Source organism: Microtus pennsylvanicus, chromosome 2, assembly GCF_037038515.1.
Source record: "Microtus pennsylvanicus isolate mMicPen1 chromosome 2, mMicPen1.hap1, whole genome shotgun sequence".
In the NCBI taxonomy this organism is placed as follows: domain Eukaryota; kingdom Metazoa; phylum Chordata; class Mammalia; order Rodentia; family Cricetidae; genus Microtus; species Microtus pennsylvanicus.
In genome coordinates this window covers 58,323,665-58,347,414 of record NC_134580.1, presented here as the reverse complement: position 1 = coordinate 58,347,414, position 23,750 = coordinate 58,323,665, and the positions used below count along the sequence as shown (strand labels likewise).

Genomic DNA, 23,750 nt, shown 5'->3' with positions numbered 1-23,750 from the left:
GTGGATCTGGTACAGGGGGACTGGAAAGAATGGGGGGAGGGGAAACTGCAGTTGGGGTTATATGAGAGAAGAATAATTTTTTTTAAAAAATAGAGTACTCTGGGCTAGAGAGATGGCTCAGAGGTTAACAGAACTGGCAACTCTTCCAGATTAATGGAGATGAGTTAGTCTGGAATATAAATGCTAGCTAAAATACGCTAAAGCTATTGGCTAAACAGTATTACAAATAATATAGTGTCTGTATTTATTTCAGGGCTGGGTGGCCAGGAAAAAAACAAGCAGGCTCTGCCTACAGGAGGCTGAAGCAAGGGTATCAGCAGGTCAAAGAGGAAATTACAGAATACTGAGAGCAGGAAAAATAGTCTTACTCAGGGAAGACCACACCAACTGGCTTTCCAATTGGTCAGCCCTGAAAACATACATGAGTACACTTATAAAGACTGAGTGGGTTATATTTAAGAATCTATATATACCTTCATATGTATATGCATGCAGCAACAGTTAATGAATAAAAATCATGAATCTGAAGAAGACAACCAGAAAGGGTATAACATGATTTGCATGGAGGAAAAAGAGGGGAAATTATGTAACTATATTGCAATCTCAAAAATAAAAGAAATCACAACAATAAGTATTACCAGTTCAAAACTAGCCTACATTATGCAAGAAGATTCTGACTCAAAGCAACAACAACTAAATCCCTCCAGCAGTCCATAGAATATTGCATGTTTATAACAGCTTACTGAACATTCACTTCTGAAGAGTATTTTGTTCTTGTTTCGTGATTTACAATAATATGGTTCTAGAAAACCATTAGCCCTTCATTCAGTAAATGACGTGACTACCTATGTCTACCTACTTTATAGCTGGCATTGTCGTAGGTAGAAGAAGATAAGCATGGCTCCTTGAATTCTTGCAGACTGCCTTGGGACAAATGTATTAGGAGCTATCTGGACTAATATATCTTAGCTGCATTTACCATGCTGGCAGGAAACTGCCTCCTCAATGCCATCTTTAATCCAATTTAAATGTACAATAAACAACCATTTCAAGATAAAACTACTTTTGCAGCTTAAGAAGAGTGTGTCAGTGATTCTATTTGGGAAAGCTTTATTATCTTGTAGCTTTTGTTATAAGAAATTGTGAATGTCAGTGTTAGACAATAAAAGCCTCTGAGTGTTCTTGGCTCAGTTTTGTCTCTTGTCCCATGTTCGTTCTAACCACCAGGACCTTAGAACGTGGCTACACCTGAAGAGAGGGTATTAAAAAGATGGTTAGGTTAAAATTGAGTCCCTTAGGGTGGGCCTTACTTCAGCCTATTTCATCTTTCCTATAAGAAAAGGAAATGTAGACACACAGCAAGACCCCAGGCTCACCCATGCACAGAACAGTACCATGAAAAGTCATCTCTAAATGTGTATTGTCTACAAGCTAAGAAAGGAAGTCCCATGAAATCAACCCATATTGGCACCTTGTTGAGCTTCTAGCCTCGAGAACTTTGAGAAAATAATTTTCTGTTGTTCAAACCACCCAAATCTGTGGTGTTACTATAGCAGTCTAAACTACGGCACTACCTAGCAATGGGAAGTCAAGCCTTGTAAGACAGAAAACAACTGGATATCCTGGCATCATGCACTTAACGAGGACATCCCACATGTGACTTGTTGGGATGATGGAAACAATCTGTGCACTTAGCCATCCGTTCACTTGTATTCTGTTGAATACAAGGGGGCTACAGCACATTGTCCTATGCCTATGGTCTGTGTTTAAACAATGGGACCTTGTAAAAAAGTAAAAACATCATTTTTGTTAGATGCCATTATCCCAATAAAGGGGTGACATTTAATGTATCAGTTCCTCAATGTATCAATCCCTCTCCTAGTGGTTCTTCATCTCTCTGCTTCATAAAGGGTTATTCGGCTAACTTCCCTTCAGTCATCTCAGTGAACCGTGGTAATTTCTGGCACATGTGAGAAACAAAGCAAGCTTTCCTGAATTAATGAAATTAAGTCAGTCAGATTTAGGCTGGCTGGGTATGAAATTCAAAGTAGAACAAGGATTGGCTGACCATAGCTCTTGCTTGTGTGGATCAGATTTGGCATAAGATTCAGCCCATGATGCAATGTCAGTTGTCAACGTGATACCGCTTCATATTCCATGGCTTATTTTTTAAATGATATGTATTTTAAAGAAAAATAAATCTTAACTTAATGTGAAAATAACTACTTATAAGAAAAACAGAATAAAATATAAGTTGAGTATTCATCAAGAACTGGCTTACAATTCCAGACAATAATTCTTAGACTTCATTGTTTCCATTTAGATGGAACGGAAAATGAGAGAGGGACTAGCAAAAAAAAAAAAAAAGTGCTTTCACTGTTCTATGGAAACTTTAAAAAATATGCACATATATTAATTTAGGAATTGACACTTTGTGTTCTTTCAAGTGTAAAATCGCCCTTGAATTTTGTTATGATGAAAGAAGCAAAGTAACAAAATCTATTTGACTTAGCTGTTGTATGAAACAAGTTAGTGAACAACGTTGAAATCTACAGGCCAACAGTGACAAATACAACCTGCTAGTTTGAAGCATCAATTCCACGAGGCCGCCACCCTTTCAAGGACTGAAGATTTTTGTCAATGTATACTCTTATCTCAAAAATCAAAAACAATAAATCCCAAGTCTTCTACAGGAAGATTTTGACACAGGTATTATATAGGATCAATGGCTCAGCCAGGACATTTGTATCGGAAACCTCAGGGTGCAGCTAATTGAGGTTGAAATTCAATGCAAAGGGCTATGTTTCTAACTGGGTCAGAAAGCTGCTCATTCACATTTGTGCCATTTTCTGTTAAGGTGAAATCTCCAAAGAAATTTGTCCTTTCAGTTTTCTAGGGTTTCTTTAAATACAACAACAGACCATTCAAAGTTCTAATTTTAGGGCCTAATTAAAATAACTAATGTGGTTTTGTAAGTAAATACATTAAGGTCTTTCCTGTTGCTATTGCTTCATTAATTTATTAATTAATTAATTCTTTCATTCACTCAAAGAGATCATTGTCTGCCAGGTGCAGTAGTTCACAGAAGGTCCAACCCAGCTCAGAGACATGTCCCCTACCCACATGGTGTTTCTGTATAAAGCGAAAGATAAATAGTAAGTAAATAAAAATAAATGTAAACTAGAAAGAAATTGGATTGCACCTGTGTGCCAGGGCTCTGTGTAAAGAACATACAAACATTCTTTCATCCCATCCTCAGATTGGTAGCATGAGTTCATTACTAATTTTAGCCTTCTTTTACTCGCACTAAAAGCTAAGGAAGAAAAATGTCGAGTCTGAAGATCATGCAACCTCTTAGTGACAGAGCTAGGATTTGAACCCAAACATCTGGCTCCAGCACTTGTATCTCATATTGCAAGTACCATTCAAACCTATCATTGTAGACTGTGATTCATGCTCTAGAGATATGTAAACACAAAGTTAAATGTAACAGAATGTGAAGAAGACCATCTCAGGAAATCTGATTTTTTATATTTGAATTCTATTTATTTGTGTGTATGTGGTAGGGGTGGTGATCTAAAGACAGCTTGAAGGAGACGTTTCTCTCCTTCCACCATCTTGGTCTGGGTGAATGGTCTGAGACAGTCAGGCTTCGTTGGCCGGACGGAAGCACCTTTTCATGCTTAGACATACTGAGTTTTAAGCAAGGACTTGAAGGACAAACTAAAGATAGGGAAAATGTAGGTAGGGCACTTCTAACAGAATGAGAGCACGTCTCCAGTTTATAGCATTAGAAAACAAAGCAGATGGCTTGAACATTTTACTAAAACTTTACAGAGTCAAAACCTATTTTCTATTTTATATTTCATTTGACACACGATTTCAAATTTAAAAAGAAATAGGAAACACAAAAGAATTTGAAAATAATTGGAAAATGCTGAAAAGCTCAAGAAAATTGAAAAATTGTTTTACATGATGCCAAGATTGCTGATACAAAAAGAAAAAGGCTGGTGGCAAAGTGATTATTTTTTAATGTATTTCCACCCCAAAAGGTACAACGTTTTCTCCCAGCAAACTGTATGTTTCCAATTCTGTCCTTGCAGGGAAGAAAGGCTGTCAGACAGATGGATCAGTGTGCTCAAAAATAAAAACATTGTGGTGTGTTCTCAGAATTGCAAAGAGCTTGGATTTGGCACAGGTATATGGGAAGGTATGGGAAGGAGATTTTCTGCAAGGAAGATAAAGTGGGCTCGTGTTGTAATTTGCATATGGTTTGGTTTAAATGTTCTCCTAAACATCCAAGTATTGGAAGCCTCTTGGTCCCCAGGACAGTAACACCGGGAGATCATAGAACACTGAAGAGATGGAGCCTACTGAGACATGCATGGGTCATTGGAGGACTGCCTAGCAAGATAGTGAGTGGGTGTGATTGTGTAAAAGCAGTGAGCCTGGACGGCTCTGCATCTCTCTCTGCTTCTATTTCTTCAGTATCGTTTTTCAGAAAAGATTACGGCTGTGGCTTACTTCAAACTAAATTCTTTTGTCTAAAGTATCAACTTTAAGACCCAAATGAAAGAAGCCAGAGGGGGCTGGAGAGACGGCTCAGCGAGTAGCATGTTCTGTATCTCAGCGAGTAGCATGTTCTGTATCTCAGTTTGTTCTTCTGTTCCTGTGATAAAATATGGATTAAACCGATCCGTGAAAGAGAAAGGGCTCAGCAGACTTTTTCATCCTAGGTCCCAGTCCATCAATGAGAGAAGTCAAGGCGGGGACTTAAAGCAAGAACCTGGAGGTAGGAACTGAAGCAGAAGCTGTGGAGGAACTGCTTACTGGCTTTCTCTCAGAGTTTGCTAAGCTTGCATTCTTATGCAACGCAGGACCATCTGCCATAAGTGGTACCACCCATGGCAGGATGGTCCCTACCACGTCTATCACTCTTCAAGAAAATGCCTCGAAATTATGCCAACAACTCAACCTGGTGGAGGCATTTTTTTTTCAGTTGAGGTTCTCTCTTCCCAGATAATCCTAGTTTGTGATTAGTTGAGAAAAAAAAAAAAACTGAACTGCACACCCTGTAAGTCTGGTGCCCTTAATTTGACCTACAGAACACACATAAATGTGGAATGAGAAAGACAATTACACAAAGTTTTCCTCTGATCTCTACGTAAGTGACATGCCTTTGTCCCTCCCCACATCATAGATGCACGCGCGCACATGCACACACACTTACACTCACACACACACTCACACTCACATCATTAATTTTTTTCTTAAAGTTAGAATGGGAGGTGAAATAAATATACAGTATGCACCAGACACTGTGACAAGCATCAGATGCCTCTCATTTTACTCTCAAGAAATACCTGCTTATATTCCTAGATTCATAATGTTGAGAGGCATAGTATGCTATTCTTTGCACAAAATGGAGGAGTGGGAGAATTCAGCGTTCTCCACCAAATGTATCTGATCAAACTCCTGCTCTATCTCCTTCCTACACCACTCTTGTGCCCTTCACACCCTTTCCAAGGCAAATCAAGGAGTAAGTAAACATTAATTAGAAAAAAATTAAGACTTATTCATAGGTCTGGATTGCTTCTTTCAATGACCTTTTATTTTTATTTATTTATTTGCTAAATTTCTCTTCCAATCATTTGTTTTGAAGTATGGCTAGCACATGATACTTATACTATAAAAAGACATAAAATAGCAGATTTCAATAATCCTTAGGTGGTTCTATACAAAGCAAATGTTCCATTATACTTTCCAGATGCTGGTGTGAGCATGATTAATTAAAAGCAGCGCCTACAAGTCATTTTGGTACATTTCCTCTTACAGTTAAAACTACATTAGAGAAAAGGGAGAACGAAGGAAAGCTAGGACTACTTGGCTGCACAGAGAATTGCCAGAAACAATTAACTTCCAGTATGTTATGCCCGGAACAGACGAAACTAAACAGGCAACTCTAACCAATGTAAGAGCTATTTCCTTGGTGTTCTGTGACAGCAACAAAGAATTATAAAACACCCTCAAGATCCAGCTATACCACTCATAGGCAGATACCCAAAGGATGCTCAATGATACCACAGGGACACTTGCCCAGCTATGTTCACAGCAGCTTTTTCCATAAGATCCAGAAATTGAAAACCACCTAGATGTTCTTCAACCAAAGAGGGGATAAAGAAAAATGTAGTACATTTACACAATGGAGTATCACTCAGCTGTTAAAAAATGGCGACATCACGAAATTTGAAGGCAAATGGATGGAACTACAAAAATATCATCATAAGTGAGGTGACCCAGACCGATAAATACAATATGTACTCAGTTATAAGTGGATGTTAGCTGTAAAGTAAAGGATAACCGTGCCACAATCCGCAGATCCAGAGAGGGTAGGTAACAAGGTCGGGGTGCATAGATCTCTCTGGAGAGGGGAAATAGAAAAGATCTCTTGGATGGACTGGGGGTAGGTGGGCTCAGAACTTGTGGGATCAGGTTGGGGTGGATGGATGGAGAGAATTGAAAGAGATGTCTGGAAAGGGAGGGTATTTCAGGATCAGGTAAAATTACCTGATGCAAGGGAAACTTCCATGAATCTACAAGAATGACCCTAGCTAAGACTTCTAGTAATGGTGGACACATAGCCTGAACTGGCCATTTCCTATGATCAGTTTTGTGACTACCCCAATTGTCATCAGAGAGCCTTCATCCAGTACTGATAGTAACAGATGCAGAGACTCACAACCAAAGAGGCCCAGCACAGTGAATCCTCTTGAAGAGGGGGAGGAAGAATTGTAAGAGCCAGGGAGGTCAAGGTTATCATAAAAAAAAAATCCCCACAGAAGTGACTAACCTGGGCTTATAGGAATTCACAGAATCTAAAACAATCAGGGACTCTGCATGTGACTGATCAAAAGCCCTCTACATTTATGTGACAGTTATATAGCTTGGTATATTTGAGAGACTCCTGACAGTGGGAACAGGGGCTGTCCCTAATGCTATGTTTGGCCTGGGAGCCTAGTCCTTATACTGGATTGCCTCACCCAGCCTTAATACAAAGAGAGGTGCTTAGTCTTACTGCAACTTGATAGGCCATGCTCTGTTGATACCCACAGGAGCCTGCCCTTTTCTGAATAGAAACAGAAAATTGAGGAGGGAGTGTTGAGGAAATAGGAGGAGAAGAAGGAGGGAAAACTTCAGGTAGGATATAAAATAAATAAGTAATTTTTTTCAAAAGACCAAAAAAATAAGAATTATGAATCACCAACTTCTCTGCCTTGCATATGAAATGATCCCCCAAAAAATCATATGTTGAAAGCATGGTACCCAATGCAACATTCAGAAGAGTTTGGGGAAAGTAACTGCATAATTTGACTTAATTAATGAAGGAGCCATGAGTGGACTGTTAAGAAGAAATAGAAACAGAAAAAGGGAAAGCCAGACTGGAAGAAGTGAGCTGCTAGGGAGTTGAAGGACCTTTCTTACCCTTGTCCCCTCCCTCTTTCTGTCCTCCTCTGCTTCCCTGCTGCCCTCTGGCAACAACTGCCTGTCCCTTTGACCATGATGCTCTTTCTCACCACAAGGCCAAAAATGATAGAGCTACATGACCATGACTATTAGCTTGGAAACTGTGAGCCAAAATTGTCCCTTCCTTCTCTTAAGTTACTTAGGTCAGGCATCTTGCCATAGTGACAATACCCTGACTGATACATAAGCTTTGTTCACGCTTCTGCACCATGGAGGGCCTTGGATATTTATTAGTCCAGAAATCCAAAGATACTAATAATGCTTTAAGAATTCAGTAACCTGACAATACTCAGGTCAAATGGTTTTTATGCAATTTGTTAGAGAAGATAAGTTTCTCATTCAAATAATACATTTTTTCTCTTCATTTTATCTATTCTATATATTGCATATTCTTTTGTTGTGCACTGTCTGTGATGTGATATATAAAGTCCTTTTTAATATTATAACAGTATTGATGGAGTCTCTCATTGGACCAGGATCTCATTGATCCCATCTACTTCAGCTAGCCAGGACACTCCAGGACCTTGTATCTCTGCTTCTACCAAACTAGGATGACAGCCAGTTTCAACTTCTACCCTGAATTTTCTTTATTGACTTTAAATCAGTGTTCTTGTAATGTATTTTGATGACATTCTTTCCCCACCCTCGCAAATACAGAAAAAGTCATACAAAAACCCTTGGGGTCTGTTTTGTGTTGGGCAACTACTCCTGAGCTTGGGCCCTTCCCTGGAATGTGGTTGTATATGTCTACAGTGCTTCCCATCTTCCCCTTTCCTCTGGATCCAGTCCCTTTCTGTCTCTCATTATAAAATAACAGACTTCTAAGAGATGGCAACCAAACATGACAAAATAAAATATAATAAAATGAAACAGACACCTTCGGATTGAAGTTGTACAGCATAACCCAACAGGAGGAAAAGAGTCCTAAGAGCAGGAACGAGAGTCAGAGACCCACCCATTCTCACAGTCAAGAGTCCCATAAAAACACTATGCTAACAGCTATAATATATATACAGAGGACCTAGTACAGGCCCATATAGGCCCTGTGCTTGCTGTTTCAGTCCATGAGCTCATGTGTACCTTACCTAGTTGATTGACAGGGCCTTGTTTTCTGGTGTTTTCCATCCCCTCTGGCTCTTAGTCTTTCTGCCTCCTCTTTCTCAGGATTTCCTGAGGTTTGAGGGAATGAATTGGGTAGAGGCCCTCATTTCCACACTGTGTGTGTTTGTGTGTGTGTGTGTGTGTGTGTGTGTGTGTGTGTGTGTGTAATGTCTGGCTTTGAGTCTCTGCATCCATTCCTGTCTGCTGCCAGGAACTGGCATGCCTTCTCTTATGACATTCTTTTAGTGTGTATACCTTAGGGTTCAGTCTATACCATAAAGCACTACATAAGCACTGACTATTGTTGCTATAAAATTGTCTAATCATAAAAAAAACTCCCTCTAGTTGTGTGTGGTACATTTCTGTAATCCTAGAGTTTTGAGACAGAGACAGAAGGATCTGAGTTTGAGGCCATGCTAGTCCACATAGTACTTTTGAGTCAAACCTGGGCTACATAGCTAGAACCTGTTTTTACACACAAGGCAAAACATCTACTGGAGATGCTCCATGGCAATCTGACTGACATTTGTAGCAAGATCAATAGATTATAAGTGGTGAGTTGTGTTTTAGAGTTAGCATAATAAGCACAGAGGATTTGCTTTAATCTCTTTTTAAGCTAAATCCTTCCAGCTAACCAATTAGCAACCATCACCACCAGATTTTCCCTGCCCTTGTTTACTTGGCCTTGTTTAAGGTCTCTCTCTCTTCCTCTACTTCTCCTAAAAGGCAAACTTCAGGGTAAATCAAAGCTGTCTCATCCAAGCATGGCAGGGCTCTATGACAAGTGCCTAAATCACTTTAGACAATGAGGAAATATTTAGCCAAGGCTATGGAATTAATTATCTGCGTAAAAAAAACAGTAGCATATAGCACTGTTAGCACCATTTATCCCTGAGAAAACATGAAGATATTTGCAAAGCAGACTGAATTTCTGCCTAGAAAGCAGCATATGTAAACAAAAAATGTACTTGTATGATTGGCAACATATAAAACCTATATTTATACACCAAACTTAAATGTTCCCTGGGTTTCTAGAGGGTGACAAACACTTTGACACCATTTGTTGTTATTGGGCCATGGGAGCTCTTCCAGGTGGACCAAATGCCTTAGGTTTGCTATAAAGAGCAAAGCTCAAGTTGGGTGAGCCTGTAAGAGACCATGGTCTGAACCCACTCTAGTACAGTATTTTTCCATCACCTCTAATTTTTCACCCTGGAAGACTCATCAGTACTTTTTTTTTTCCATGTCTATACAAGGAACATGCCTTGGCTATGGAGAATGTTTATTCTTATGAAGAAAGATTTACCTGGTGGAGTAAAACCTGGTGTTTAGGAGGTAATGGTATAGATAAGAGTGGCTTTGTTCTTATGGGCAGCAGGATCTTTTGCTTAATGTCCATGATTCAGTCACCTCAGTCATCAAACAAGGATAATAAGCAGTACACCCTAAGCATCGGTAATAATAGACAAGACTTTTATGTGGCTTAATAGCAGACATTACTATTCCATTTCTTTGACAGATTTTAAAAGATGCAACCAAGCCTTCCTTGTCTCAAGTCAGAAATCAAACTGAGAATTCTTACATCCCTGGATAGAAAAATGGTTTAAAATTTAGAAATAAAATCTACCCAGTGATAGAGTAAGATTTGGCATTCTTCATAGGTCTAAGACAGAGGAGAGCTCAAGGGAAAATGGTTATGAGTGTTTCATAAAGATTTTCAGCATTTTAAACTTTCTTTCTTGTTATGTAAATTTTCATAGCTGTGGAGACAGACCTACCAACACTGAAGACAAAATATTGGAACAAACTTACCCTTTCTCTAGTATTTATGGGTACCTTACATCACAGCCATTCTGAGAGATATTCCACTTACCCTGAAATTTCCTCACTCAAAATTGCAGTTCAATAGTTTTAATATATTCTCAAAATTCTAAACCAATGCCACAATCTTATATTTGCCCCATCCCCTTACCCCTAAACCAAGCTCCCGTACGCACTTCTCTGCAGCTTCTCCAGCACCAGTCAACTCTTGATTTACTTTGTGCATCCACTGCTTCTGTTTGTTCAAATTCCGAGACAATGTCTCATTATGTATTGTCATTTGAATTCACTATGGATCCAGATTGGTCTCAATGTCTGATCCTCCTGCTTCAGTCTCTGAGTACAGTAATCACCAAGGATTAGTACACATGGCTCTATGAGATTTTTTTAAATGACAGACCTGAGGGCTAAATCAATGGATAGATAGATCAACCTTATATAGAGTATGTAGTGTCTTACAATTGAATGAACAGAAATTAAGATGTTAAGAGCTATTTCAGAAATAGACATTACCAATATGTGTTGATTCTACAGTTAAGCAATACGTTTCCATGTGGATGTGAGCTACATCATTGACTATTACACAGGGAAGCTGAGATAAAGGGGAGTAAGATGCAGGTTGTTCACAAGGTAGCTGAGAAAAGAATCTGCAAGTAGTTAAGATGAGATCAGGTGTGTTAGTGGAGGTCTGACTGTAGACAATGCAGGTAAATAGGAAGTCTGAAAAAAATGTCAGGTAAGAAGCCCAAATGGTTAGGTCTACTCTACAAAAGAAAGGTCTCTGGCAATTGAGGCAGATGAGACAGGAAAAGAAGGATGGGCAAGGCTTTTAAGTTTCAACTCCAAACAAAAACTCTCAAAACATGGGCTAATCAAATGTATGTATACAACACATAGCATAATACAACATTTAGAATTATGTATAGTTCAGAAATCAGTATGTGAAATTTATTTTCCACTTTGGTACTGAGAACTGAGCAGAGAGCTTGGCTCGTACTAGCAAAAGCATTAGGATGCTAGGTCGTATAACCAGCTCTAAAACATCTTTTTCAAAACAAGAGCCATGTGAGCCATGTGTGAACAGCTTGTTTGTTTTGTGTTTCTCATTATTAACTGTCAGATTTTGTTATAAGTATCGTGTTGCTATTTCTGAATCAAGAAAAACAAATATGGGAAAAGCACAGTGTTAAAAAAAAACTCTTTCTGCTACCACCAGAAGAAGACTTTTAGAGACTGCAAAGTTCTTGCAATCTTAACCCAAGCATCAATCCTTCTCATCCGCTAGAAGTTTTCCAGAGGCTCCTTTCAATATGATGGCTCTTTCGTGTCATGCTTCTGGACCAAATGAAAAGAAAAAGACACGGAATCCATTGATGGATGCTGTACAGAGAGCTACTCTGGAAGGCATTAATATACAGCTCTGACCTCTCCTCAGATGGATGGGTAGATTAGCAAATGAGTCTCCCTGCTGCTCCACCCAAGGGAAGGAAGAGAGCGGCCGGCCCAGTTGCTTCACCAAAGGCACCATAAGATACCACATATTGGACCTTGGGCAGCGGATAACCGTTATCAAGGCTGAATGCCCAGCAGAACCACTTGAAAGGCTTGTTAAAACCCAGTGCTGGGCTTTATCTGAAGAGAGCCATAGGGGTTTGCATTTCCCATAAGTCTGCAGGGGTCACACTCCTGGTACTGCCCGCCTGCAGGGGCCACACTCTTCGAGAACCAAAGACGCAGACAGGGGTTGAGAGCATCACATTATATAGGCCTAGAGCACGTCTGCCCCATCTCCACAGTGGCACTGGTTGCACTCTGTCCTCTTTGCTCATCAAGGACAGGCACGGGGCTGGGGCAGAGGCCATGGGATGCTTGCTGGACTGAATATTAATGCTGTGTTGTTTGATTTCCATGCCAACCAGTATGAAAAAAAATACAAAAAAACTTGAAAATATCATTTTGAACTATCACGGATTTTTTTTCAAGATGTTAAGATATTGTCTGTTTTTTATTGTTTCCACCATTTCTTTACCTTTGTGTCTCTTATGTTTAAATGTTTACAACTATAAAGATAGGATCTATCTTTCTCTCTCTCTCTCTCTCTCTCTCTCTCTCTCTCTCTCTCTCTCTCTCTCTCCCTCTCTTTTTAATTTATTTATTTATTAAAGATTTCTGTCTCTTCCCCGCCACCGCCTCCCATTTCCCTCCCCCTCCCCCAACTAAGTCCCCCCCCCAGCCCGAAAAACAATCAGGGTTCCCTGTCCTGTGGGAAGTCCAAGGAACCCCCACCTCCATCCAGGTCTAGTAAGAGAGAGAGCACGAGCAAGGAACTCAGGACCGCAAGGGGTGCACCCACACACTGAGACAATGGGGATGTTCTATCGGGAATTCACCAAGGCCAGCTGGCCTGGGTCTGGAAAAGCCTGGGATAAAACCGGACTCTCTGAACATAGCGGACAATGAGGACTACTGAGAACTCAAGAACAATGGCAATGGGTTTCTGATCCTACTGCACGCACTGGCTTTGTGGGAGCCTAGGCAGTTTGGATGCTCAACTTATCACGGATTTTTAAAAAATGAATTCCACCAAATCTTCCTCTGCTCTTGACTCTGATACACAGATGATTCACTGCGTGCTGGGGGCAAAGGGACAGGGGCGAGAATTAAAAACGACTTGAGGTCATGGTGCTGCCAATATGCCTATTTATGTACAATTTTTCTCTGAAAGTACCAGAAATTTCCCCCCAAAGGGCATTTGTGTTCTTTTGTGTCTCAAGAGGGATTTAATAGTTGAGTAACTGGGAAATGAGAACCAAGAGTTTGGCTTTTCTGAGGTAATTCTAAATACGAGCAGGGTTACTTATTTTTTCTTTATTGGACATCTATTTGTGCTCTCGAAGATTTGGCCCTCATTCAATACTTCTAGGCTATAGCTTGACTTTTCAAATACACAGAAAGAATGACAATCTTTTGTTTTTCTGAGAGTGTTTAAAAAAAAAAACAAGTCAGGCTAAGTTAAATTTAAGACGAGTCTGCTAATAACAACAGCAAAACAAGTTTCAGATCCTCAACAACTGAAAGGAAATAAGCACGTCGTAAGGAAAAGATTGGTGCAATAGGAACATGAATCCAGAACTCAGAAATTGTGGCCTAATGGATGTGCATGGCTTCATAGTTAGAGATGCATCCTGCAAAAGCCGGGAGTCGCTGAAATGTCAGAGCTGCTCTGTGGCTGCCCTCTACTGGCCAAATTGCAAAGTGCCGCTCAGAGCAAAGGCCATGCTGAACTTAGAGGAAAACATTCCCAGCATGATAAATATGTACTTTTCAGAGCTTGTACAAGTTTTGTGTGACCCTTACCGCCTGTACTTCTGTATAATACAAATAATTTATTTGCATTTAAACATATTTCTCACACCATCTTGAGTCTGAAGTCTGTAATCATTGTTGTCTAAGGGGGTTTCCAATGACGATTACAGAAGTGTTGCCCTTGGGGTACGACCACACACAAGCAACTCAGTGTATAGTAAAATATGATTCCCTAGTGTCAGGCTGTGGAAGAACTGAAGGGATGAAACTTGTAGCTGCCTGCGACGCCTTTAATCATTTTCAACTTCAGTTTGTTTACATGAATAGCAACCAAACACAGACATATGGAGCTGTTTGTTTTTTTTTAATTATTGGAAACTAATAATCTGGTTTGTAACGTTTAGAAGAGTATTGGTCAGATGAGAGAGATAGAGAGATGGCTCAGTGGGTGTGCTTGCTGCCTATGAACGCATGAGAGCCTGGGCTCAAATCTGTAGCAACTGCATCAAAGTCAGCCATATCTGTAAATCCCTAGAACACCAGCATGGCAGAGAGGGTAGAGGAGACAGGAAGATTCTGGGAGCTTCCTGGTCCACCGACCTAGCTGAAAAACAAGTTTCAGGTTTCCTGAGACACTCCATCTCAAGGGAGTAAAGTAAAAGCAATAAAGGAAGACATCCAATGACATCCTCTTCTGGTTTCCAAATGTTCATTTATTGGCACAAGCATCTAAATATCCATGTGCATCCATGAGACACACACACAAATATACACATGAAGCTCAAATACTTCCATAAAACCTAAATTAATGGATTAATAAAATAAAACAGAAACTTGAGGGCTTCTAAAGAGGTTAACTACACCCAAGAAAACACAAGGAATAATTATAGACCAGCAAAGTCAGAAGAAGGAAAGTAGGGCTGGAGAGATGGTCCAGAGGTTAAGAGCACTGACAGCTCTCCCAGAGGCCCCAAGTTCAATGCCCAGCAAACATATGGTGGCTCACAACCAACTGTAATGAGATCTTGTGCCTTCTTCTGGCATGCAGGTATACATACAGGTAGAACACTATATTATATAGCTATAATACATAAAGGGTGCTACACACGTTTAATCCCAGCACTCAGGAGGCAGAGGCATGTAGATCTCTGTGAGTTCAAGGCCAGCCTGGTCTACAGAGCAAGTTCTGGGACAGGCTCCCATGCTAAAAAAGGAAAGTATACACACACACACACACACACACACACACACACATCCCACCACCACCACCACAACAACAAAATAACAGGAATCAACAATAATTGACCATTGATATCTCTAACCATCAACAGTCTTAATTCTCCAATAAAAAAGATATAGACTAACAGAATGAATGTGAGAACAGGGTTCATTCTTCTGATGAATTCAAGAAACACACTTTGTTATCAAGGATACACATTACCTCAAGGTAAAGAACTGGAAAATTGCCCAAGTAAATGGCCCCAAGAAGCAAGATGATGTAGCCATTTTAATATTTGGCCAAATAAAGTTCAAATCAAAACAAATAAGAAGAGATACAGAAGGACACTACATACTCATCAAAGCAAAACTCCACAAAAGGACATTTCAGTCCTTAACATTAATGCCCTAAACATGAGGCTCCCCAGTTTTGTTAAAGAAACATACTATTGCTTAAATTATGTATTGACCACCACACACTGATTATGGGAGATGTCAATATTCCATTCTCACTAATAGACAGGTCATCCTCACAAAAATTAAAGAAAAAAGTGCTAGAGCTAACTGGAGTAATAAACCAAATAGACCTATAGATAGTCACAGAATATTTCACCAAACACAAAAGAATATACCTTCTTTTCTGTACCTCATGGAACTTTCCGGAAAATTGAACAATACTTAGACACAGTTCTGTATCACATTTGACTACCACAGGAAAAGAAAAACTGTATTTTAACAAGAGAAGGTTTATAAACTTGTGGAAACTGAATTCCACTGAATGGAAAATGGGTCAAGACAGAAATAAATAAAGAAATCAAAGACTTTCTAGGATTCAATAAAAATGAATGCACAGCACACACAAACTTATGGAATAAAATCAAGTCATGGTACTAAGTGCCTAAATAAAAAATGGAGACATCTCATACTAGCAATTTAACTGCACACATGGAAGCTCTAGAAGAAGAAGAAAATAGATTCAAAAGGAGCACATGGTAAGAAGTACTTAAACTCAGAGCTTATCAGTAAGAAATAACAACAATATCAAAAGCAATAAATACAAAGAATCAATGAAATAAAAAGCTGGCTCTTTGAGAAAATCAATAAGATTGGCAAACTCTTACTAAAATTAACTAAAAGGAAGAGTGAGAATATCCAAATTAACACAATTAGAAATGAAAAGGGGGGGGGGCATAACAACAGGCATATAGGGAGTCCAGATAATCACAAGGACATACTTTAAAAACCTTTATTCCACCAAATGGGTATATCTGAAAGAAGTAAATAATTTTGACATTTTCCTTTATAAGAGTTGCCATGGTCATGGTGTCTCTTCACAGTAATAAAAACCCTAAGGTTTGATTTATTTATGATGAAATTAGAGGGCCATGATGAGCCAGCCTACCCTTCACTGGCACTGGGATAGCTGGTCTCTCCCTCGATGGACACTGCAGCCAGAGAGCGAATCCCAAACCTCTTGGCCGAGCTGCTAACCCTCTCAGGAGAGATGGCTCCCGCCCCTTGCCATAAGTAAGGGAGAACTGACCTTGACAGCACAGGCAAAGCAGAGTTGGCTCTGCCCCTCGCCTGAGGCAAGGGTGTACTGTGTGATGCAGCATGGCTCCCAATGACACCAGGAAAAATGAAGAGATGTTGGAGGCAGGAAAGAGGGAGGAGCTAAGAGTTTTGGGTTTCGTTTGTTTGTTTGCTTGCTTGCTTGGTTTGGTTTGATTTTTTTAGATTTTATTTAGGGCAGTGCTACAAGGGTGGGGGAGAATATGGGGGGTCTGAGAGGTGAGCAGAATTAGGGTGCATGCTGTGAATTTCCTAAAGATTCAGTAAGGAAATTATGTTTTTAAAAATAAGAAAACAGACAGAAGTTGGTACCAGATACTGGTGTATTACAGCGAGAGACCAGAACGTGTATCTTGTTTCTGAAATGTGAAATTGGGACTCTGGGTTAGAAAATCAGTTGTATACTTTAAGTGAGGTTTAAAGGACCATGCTATAGGAGCATAGAAGAGAGTGGTGCTTAGGATCATTTAAACACTGGGGACTTATATGAAAGGGTTTCAGAGGAGAAGACTATTAATATGTGGCCTAGAGATTGTTCTTATGATATTTTGTCAAATAGTGTGACTGTTTTCCATACTTGTCAAAAAAATCTACCTGATAATGTAGGATGTCCTTCTGTATATGTGTTGCTTTGATTGGCTGATGAATAAAGCTTTTCAGCCAATGGCTTAGCAGAGTATAGCCAAGCAAAAAATCTGAAAAGAGATATATAGAAAGTAGGTAGAGTCAGGGAAACGCCATGTAGCTGCCAAAGGAGAGAGATGGCTGGATTCGTACCAGTCAGTCACAACCTTGTGGTGATACACAGATTAATATAAATAGGTTAATTTAAGATATAAGAGCTAGGTAGGAATATGCCTAAGATATTGACCAAAGAGTATTGTAATTAATATTACTTCTGTGTGATTATTTGGGTCTGGGCAGCCAGGAAATGAATGTGCAGTCGCTGCTTACAAACTGAAGCTGAACTGAACAGTTTAGGTCAGGATTAATGTGTTGGCAGAGAAAATCTCAAAAGAATCTGTGTGTAAATTTGAGGCCAGACTGGTCTACAGATTGGGTTTCAGGACATTCAAGTTTAGGCAATGAAGGAAACCATCAAGAACAGAAATCTGGTGAAGTTGTAATTAAACAAGGGGGCCATGTTCCAGCCCCAATAAGTAAGAGAATTTAGCAGTTTCAGCTACATGGTTGTGATTTTAGAGTCAAGGATAGAAGAAAAGAGCTATGGAATCTGCCTCAGCAGCTAAAGAAAGCGATCGAGGTAAGACATGTGTCAAGGGTATCCATTGGAGTTATAGAGAGACCATTGTATAAAGCTGTAAAGTCAAAGCCTAGATTGACTTGGATACCCCAACATGTTGCAGAGGCCAGAGACATGGGATACTGGCCAAAGAGAGAGATGATAACAGGGAACCATCCCAAGAGAAAGAAGTACGTTGTAGTCAACAAAGCTGAAAGGAGCTGACAAGCTGAAAAGCACTTTGAAAAAAGACATGGAGATGCAAAGTTTGGAGTTTGTCCAGCTGCTGTACAGTCTTGTTTTGCTCCAGCATTTCCTCACTGTGCTCTCTTTCCTCCCTTTAGGAATGGTGGTGTATATCCTGTGTCATTATATGTTGGAACTATATGATCTGCCTTTTTATTTTGATTTTATAGGGGAGTACAGTTAAAAGAGCATATGAATCTCAGAAGAGACTTTTAAAGAAGTCTGAGGCTGTTACAGACTATGGGGACTTTTGAAGTTTAACTAAATGAATTTTGCATTATGGTTAAAATCAAATGGAAGCCAGGGCATGGAATGTGATTGTTTGAATAAAAATGCCCTCCATAGGTGCATAGGGAGTGGCACTATTAGGGATATTGCTTATTGCCATAGGTGTGGCCAAATTGAAAGAAGTATGGCCCTGAAGTGTGGTTTTTGAGGTTTCAGATGCTCAAGTCAGATTCAGTATGGCTCACTGTCTCTTCCTGCTATCTGGTGTCCATTGTAGAACTTTAAGATTTCTCTCCAGTGCCATGCCTTCCGATATGCTCTCATGTATCCTACCATCATCATCATCATCACCATCATCATCATAATAATAATAGAATAAACCTTCTAAAAATTGTAATACAGCCCTAATTAAATGTTTTCCATTATAAGAATTACCATGGTTATGTTGTCTCTTCACAGCAATAAAACCCTAACTAAGACAGAGACACAAGGGATATAACTCAATATAATAAAGTCAATTTACAGCAGGTCCATAGCCAACATCAACTTAAATGGGAAAAACAAAACAATTCAAATAAAACCAGAAAAAAAGATGATGTTGTTTTATCTTTACATCCCTATTCAATATAGTGCTTGAACTCTTACCTAGAGCAATAAAACAGTTAAAGAAACTGCTGTGAAGAGACATCATTTCCATGACAACTCTTCATAAAGAAAAATATTAAACTGAGGTGGTAGTTTAGAATTCCAGAGGTTTAGTCCATTATCATCGAGGCGGTGATTTTGTTGACTCAGGATATGGTAGCATGGTGGCAGATATGGTGCTGTAGAATTCGTCATCTTGATCCAAAGGCAACATTGATGTGGGATTCCCCTCCATATGCTGTAAATATCATTGGTTAATAAAGGAACTGCTTTTGGTCTGTAGCAGAGCTATAGGGGAACAGAGTTAGGTGAGGAAAACTAAAGGGAATGCTGGGAGAAAGGGGAAAAAGTCAGAGAGAAACCATGGAGCCTCCACCAGAGACAGACATGCTAAAACTTTGTTGGTAGGCTATGACCTCATGGTGATGCACAGACTAATGAAGATGGGTTAAATTAAGATGTAAGAGTTAGTCAGAAATATGCTTAAGTTATTGGTCAAACAGTATTGCAGATAATATGGTTTCTGTGTGATTATTTGTGAGTCTAAGCTGCCAGGCATCCAGGAAACAAATAGTTCTCTCCTCCAACACAACATTATTTGAACTCTCTCACTGGGCATGACTTGAGCATATAAATGTAGATGAAAGTTTCCTAACCTGCCTAGTCCCACAGTGATTCAGTCTCAAATAAACACATAGAGGCTTATATTAATTATAAACTCTTTGGTCTATTGCTCAGGTTATACTAACTAGCTCTTACAACTTAAATTAACCCATAATTCTTATCTATGTTTAGCCACATTGCTTGGTAACTTTTCTTTGTAAGGCATTCTCATCTTGCTTCCTCTGCATCTAGCTGGTGGCTGTGTCTCTTCCTCTCCTCTTCCCATAACTCTCCGTAGTCTTGTAACCCTGCTTATACTTCCTGCCTGAGTACTGGCCAAACTAAATTTCATTAAACCAATACAAGTGACAAATATGTACAGTGTACAATAGCATAATCTCACAGCATATATAAGACCTCAAATCCCTCTCTCAAAGTGACAAACTTTCTCCAATAAGACCCTACCTACTCCAACAAGACATCTCCTAATGGTGCCACTTCCTTTGAGGGTCATTTTCTTTCAAACCACCACATTCCACTCCCTAAGACCCCAGAGTTTATAGCCATATCATAATGCAAATTTTCATTCAGTCCAACTTCAAAAGTCCCAAAGTCTCAAACTTGTTTAAAAGTATCTTCTGAGATTCATATAATATCTTAACTGTACTCTCTTGTAAAATCAAAATCAAAAGCAGATCACATACTTCCAATATATAATGGCACAGGTTCCAAAAGGGAACATAGTGAGAAAATACTAGACCAATGCAAGACCAAAAACCCTATGGGTATGCTCTTCAGATTTCCAACTCCTTTCAGCTTGTTGAATGCAACATACTTCTTTCTCTTGGGGTGACTCCACTTCCTGTTAATAGCTTTTCTTTGGCAATGTTCCATAGCTCTGGAATCTCCAACATCTTGGGGTCTCCAAGGCAGCCCAGGCTTCTTCTTCACAGTTTCACACAATGGCCTCTCTAGAACTACGTATGGAGACACCCTGACCCATGCCTTACATCACTGGCTTTCCTTAATCACAGAGGCAAATTCCACAGTCCCTCCTTTTATTCTTAACTTTAAAGCTAGAACCTTGTCGATGAGGCTGCCAAGTTCTGTTTCTTGCTGTGACTGGAACATGGCTCCCTTGTTGAATTAAATCTTCACCAACTTCGTGTTTTCAATGATTTCCTTCAATGTCTAAGGTTGGCTATTCTGAAATCTCTTCTGTAGACCAGTCTAGCCTCAAACTCAGAGATCCACCACCTTCTGCCTTCGGAGTAATGGAAGTAAATGCATGCACCAACACAGCTGACTCTTTTTCTTTAATTCCCTTTCACAAGTTGTAATCTTAGCTGGGTGAAATCTTTCCCTGAGATCACCACTCCTTTATTCCATTTCTTAATCTGTTTACTTCCTTAAATACAAGACTTAGTTCCATTTCATTTTTAGTGCTCCTTTTCTTCTTAAATTTTATCCTACTTTTTGTAATTTACCCTACTATATTTACTCCTTTTAATTATAAATCCTCATTAAAATTACCACTAATAATCACACAACAGATTCTATAGAAGGCTGTTTTGAGATTTCCTCTGCCAATGGAATTAATTTCAAACTCTTCATTTTAACGGCAGGCAGGCTCTTCAGCCAAAGGCAAAGGGCAGCCACATTCTTCACCAAAATATCACAAGAATGATTTATAGGCACTGTACTAAATATCTTCTTCTCTGAAATATCTTGATCTAGCCCTGCACAGTTCAAATCACTCTTAGCACCACTGTCTTCCATGCTCCTTAAGGGTATGCCTCATTAAGCAGAGCTTAATCTAAATCTTCCTAACCCAATTCTCAAAGTCCAAATTCCATAAAACCACAGCATGGTCAGGCCCATCACAGCAATACTCCCATTCCTGACACCAAGTCCCGTCATCTAGGGTTCCTATTGCTGTCTATAGACACTGTGACCATGGCAACTTTTGCAAAGTTAATTTTATAAAATTTAATTGAAGTGTTTGCTTATGGTTTAGTCCACTATCATTGATCTGGGAAGCACAGTGGCTCAGAGCATGGCAGCCTGCAGGCAGACATGGAGCTATAAAATTTAATATCTTGATCCAAGGCCAACAGGTATTTAACTGTCTAACTGGGTATGACTTGTGCATGCATATATGGACCTAAAAATCCACCTCTAGGACACACTTCCTCCAACAAGACCACACATCCTAATAGTGCCACTTTCTTTGAGGACCATTTTTCTTTCAAACCACCATAGTTAATATCCAACATATATAAAGAATTCAAGAAGCTAGATATCAAGAAAATAAACCACCTAGCCCATAATGGCATACAGATCTAAACAGAAAATTCTCAACAGCGAAATCTCATATGACTGGGAAACACTTGAAGAAACATTGAACAACCTTAGTAATCAGAGAAATGCAAATCAAAACTACTTGGAGATTTTATCCTACATCTGTTTGAATGGTTGAGATCAACAAAACAGGTGATAGCTTCTACTGTCAAGGATGTAGAGAAAGAGGAATACCCACATTGCTAGTGAGAGTGTAAACTTGCACACCCACTGTGGAAATCAATGTGGCAGATCCTCAGAAAGTTGGGAACCCATCTACTTCATGATCCAGCTCGGTCACTCTTAGGCTTATACCAAAGGCATGCTTCATCCTGCCACAAAACACTTACTAAAGTATGATTGTTTCTGATCTATTAATAATAGCCAGAAATTGGAAACAACCTAGATGTCCTTTAACATAGGAATGAATAAAGAAAATGTGAAACATGTATACAATGGAGTATTACTCAGCCATTAAAAAATGGCATCATGAAATAAGCAGGGAAATGAATAGAACTAGAAAAAAAACATCTTGAGTGGTGTATCTGCAGTATTCCCATCTACTTCAGGAGGAAGCTTTTCTAACGATTGCTGAACAAGGCACTGATCTATGAGTATAGAAGAATATTATTAGGAATCATTTTATCACTATATCTCTTTATCTTTTTTGACTCAGAAATACAAATATGTGTTTTCTTATATGCAGATATTAGCTGTCAAATTAATGATAATGAAGCTATAATCTCTAGACCCACGAGGGTGAGAATAGAGAGAACAGATAGATTTTGTTAGGAAAGGGAATAGACTAGATGAATACTGCTGGATGGGTGACTGGAACAGGAGGGTCAAGTTAAGAATGGAAGAGGAGAGGGGGTTGTGTGAGGGATATCAGGGAGAGACAGCTAAAATTAAGGACCATTTGAGGGGTAATATGGGGACCTAACACAGTAGAAACTAAAATATATACATACACACATACATATATACATATATATGTATATATATATATATGAAGGATACCAAAATGGAATTGCTAAATAATGGAGGAGACAGAGTCTTATCATCAAAAGAAAGGTCCAGTATCAGTGTTGGGTTACGTCTAACTGAATTGTTGAGAAAGCCGTCTTATGGGAATCCCCAAACAGCCCAGGCTGTGGGCTAGACTACAGGTTGGTCTCCACAACTGTCGCAAAGTCACATCACTGAAGACAATATCTGCACAACGCATTGAAAATGGAGAAGGTGAGACAGGCATACATAGAACTTTCACTATCGTATTCTGGTCTTTGATATTCTGCAAGGAACAAAACCTGAAAGTCTCCATAAATCGATGGAAAATGGACTCAGACTCAGCTCTATTTAGATTCAGAGAAAACAAGAGTTATTTTATCCTGAGGGTTCAGGTTATAGTCTTTCACACAGGACAAAGTTTATGGGATGGTCCCTTCAGTTGTCTGGCTTCTGTAAATGCCTTGACATCTACTGAACACATAAGTCTTTGGTCTCTGCCTGTACTCACCCAGCTCTTCATGGGGAGCACTGTAACAGCACACTGTTCCCAGGACCTATGTGGCTTCTCTCTTCAGTCCTGGGGTATCAATCATCTCTACACTTCCTAAGCTCTTCTCACTCCCGTTGCTGGCATCCCTGCTGTGATGTTCTGAAGAAGTTCAAACTTTCATTCTAGCCAACGATGAAGAAACATCTTCAAACGACTCCTGCTAGAAGGCTTGGCAAAGATCTTCAAGGCAGATGAGCACCAAGGAAGGGAAGCCAATGCAAAAGATAAATAAAACTCTGTTTCAATTCTTGTTCCCTCTCCCACAGTAATAAATTTGGGACTTAGATAGCTTTATCAACAAATACTCTGCCACTATATCAAAATCAGGGAGAATAGAGAGAA

The 23,750-nt window shown here is 39.5% G+C and overlaps 1 long non-coding RNA gene across 1 annotated transcript in view; it reads right to left on the bottom strand.

The window, feature by feature from the left end:
* The window catches only part of LOC142844819 (uncharacterized), a 46,905-nt gene extending 23,459 nt beyond the window's left edge, over positions 1 to 23,446 (bottom strand). The window contains exon 1 of the long non-coding RNA XR_012909779.1: positions 23,367 to 23,446. This is a non-coding gene — a long non-coding RNA (uncharacterized LOC142844819). The remainder of the gene's footprint in view (positions 1 to 23,366) is intronic.
* Positions 23,447 to 23,750: the final 304 nt, after the last annotated feature.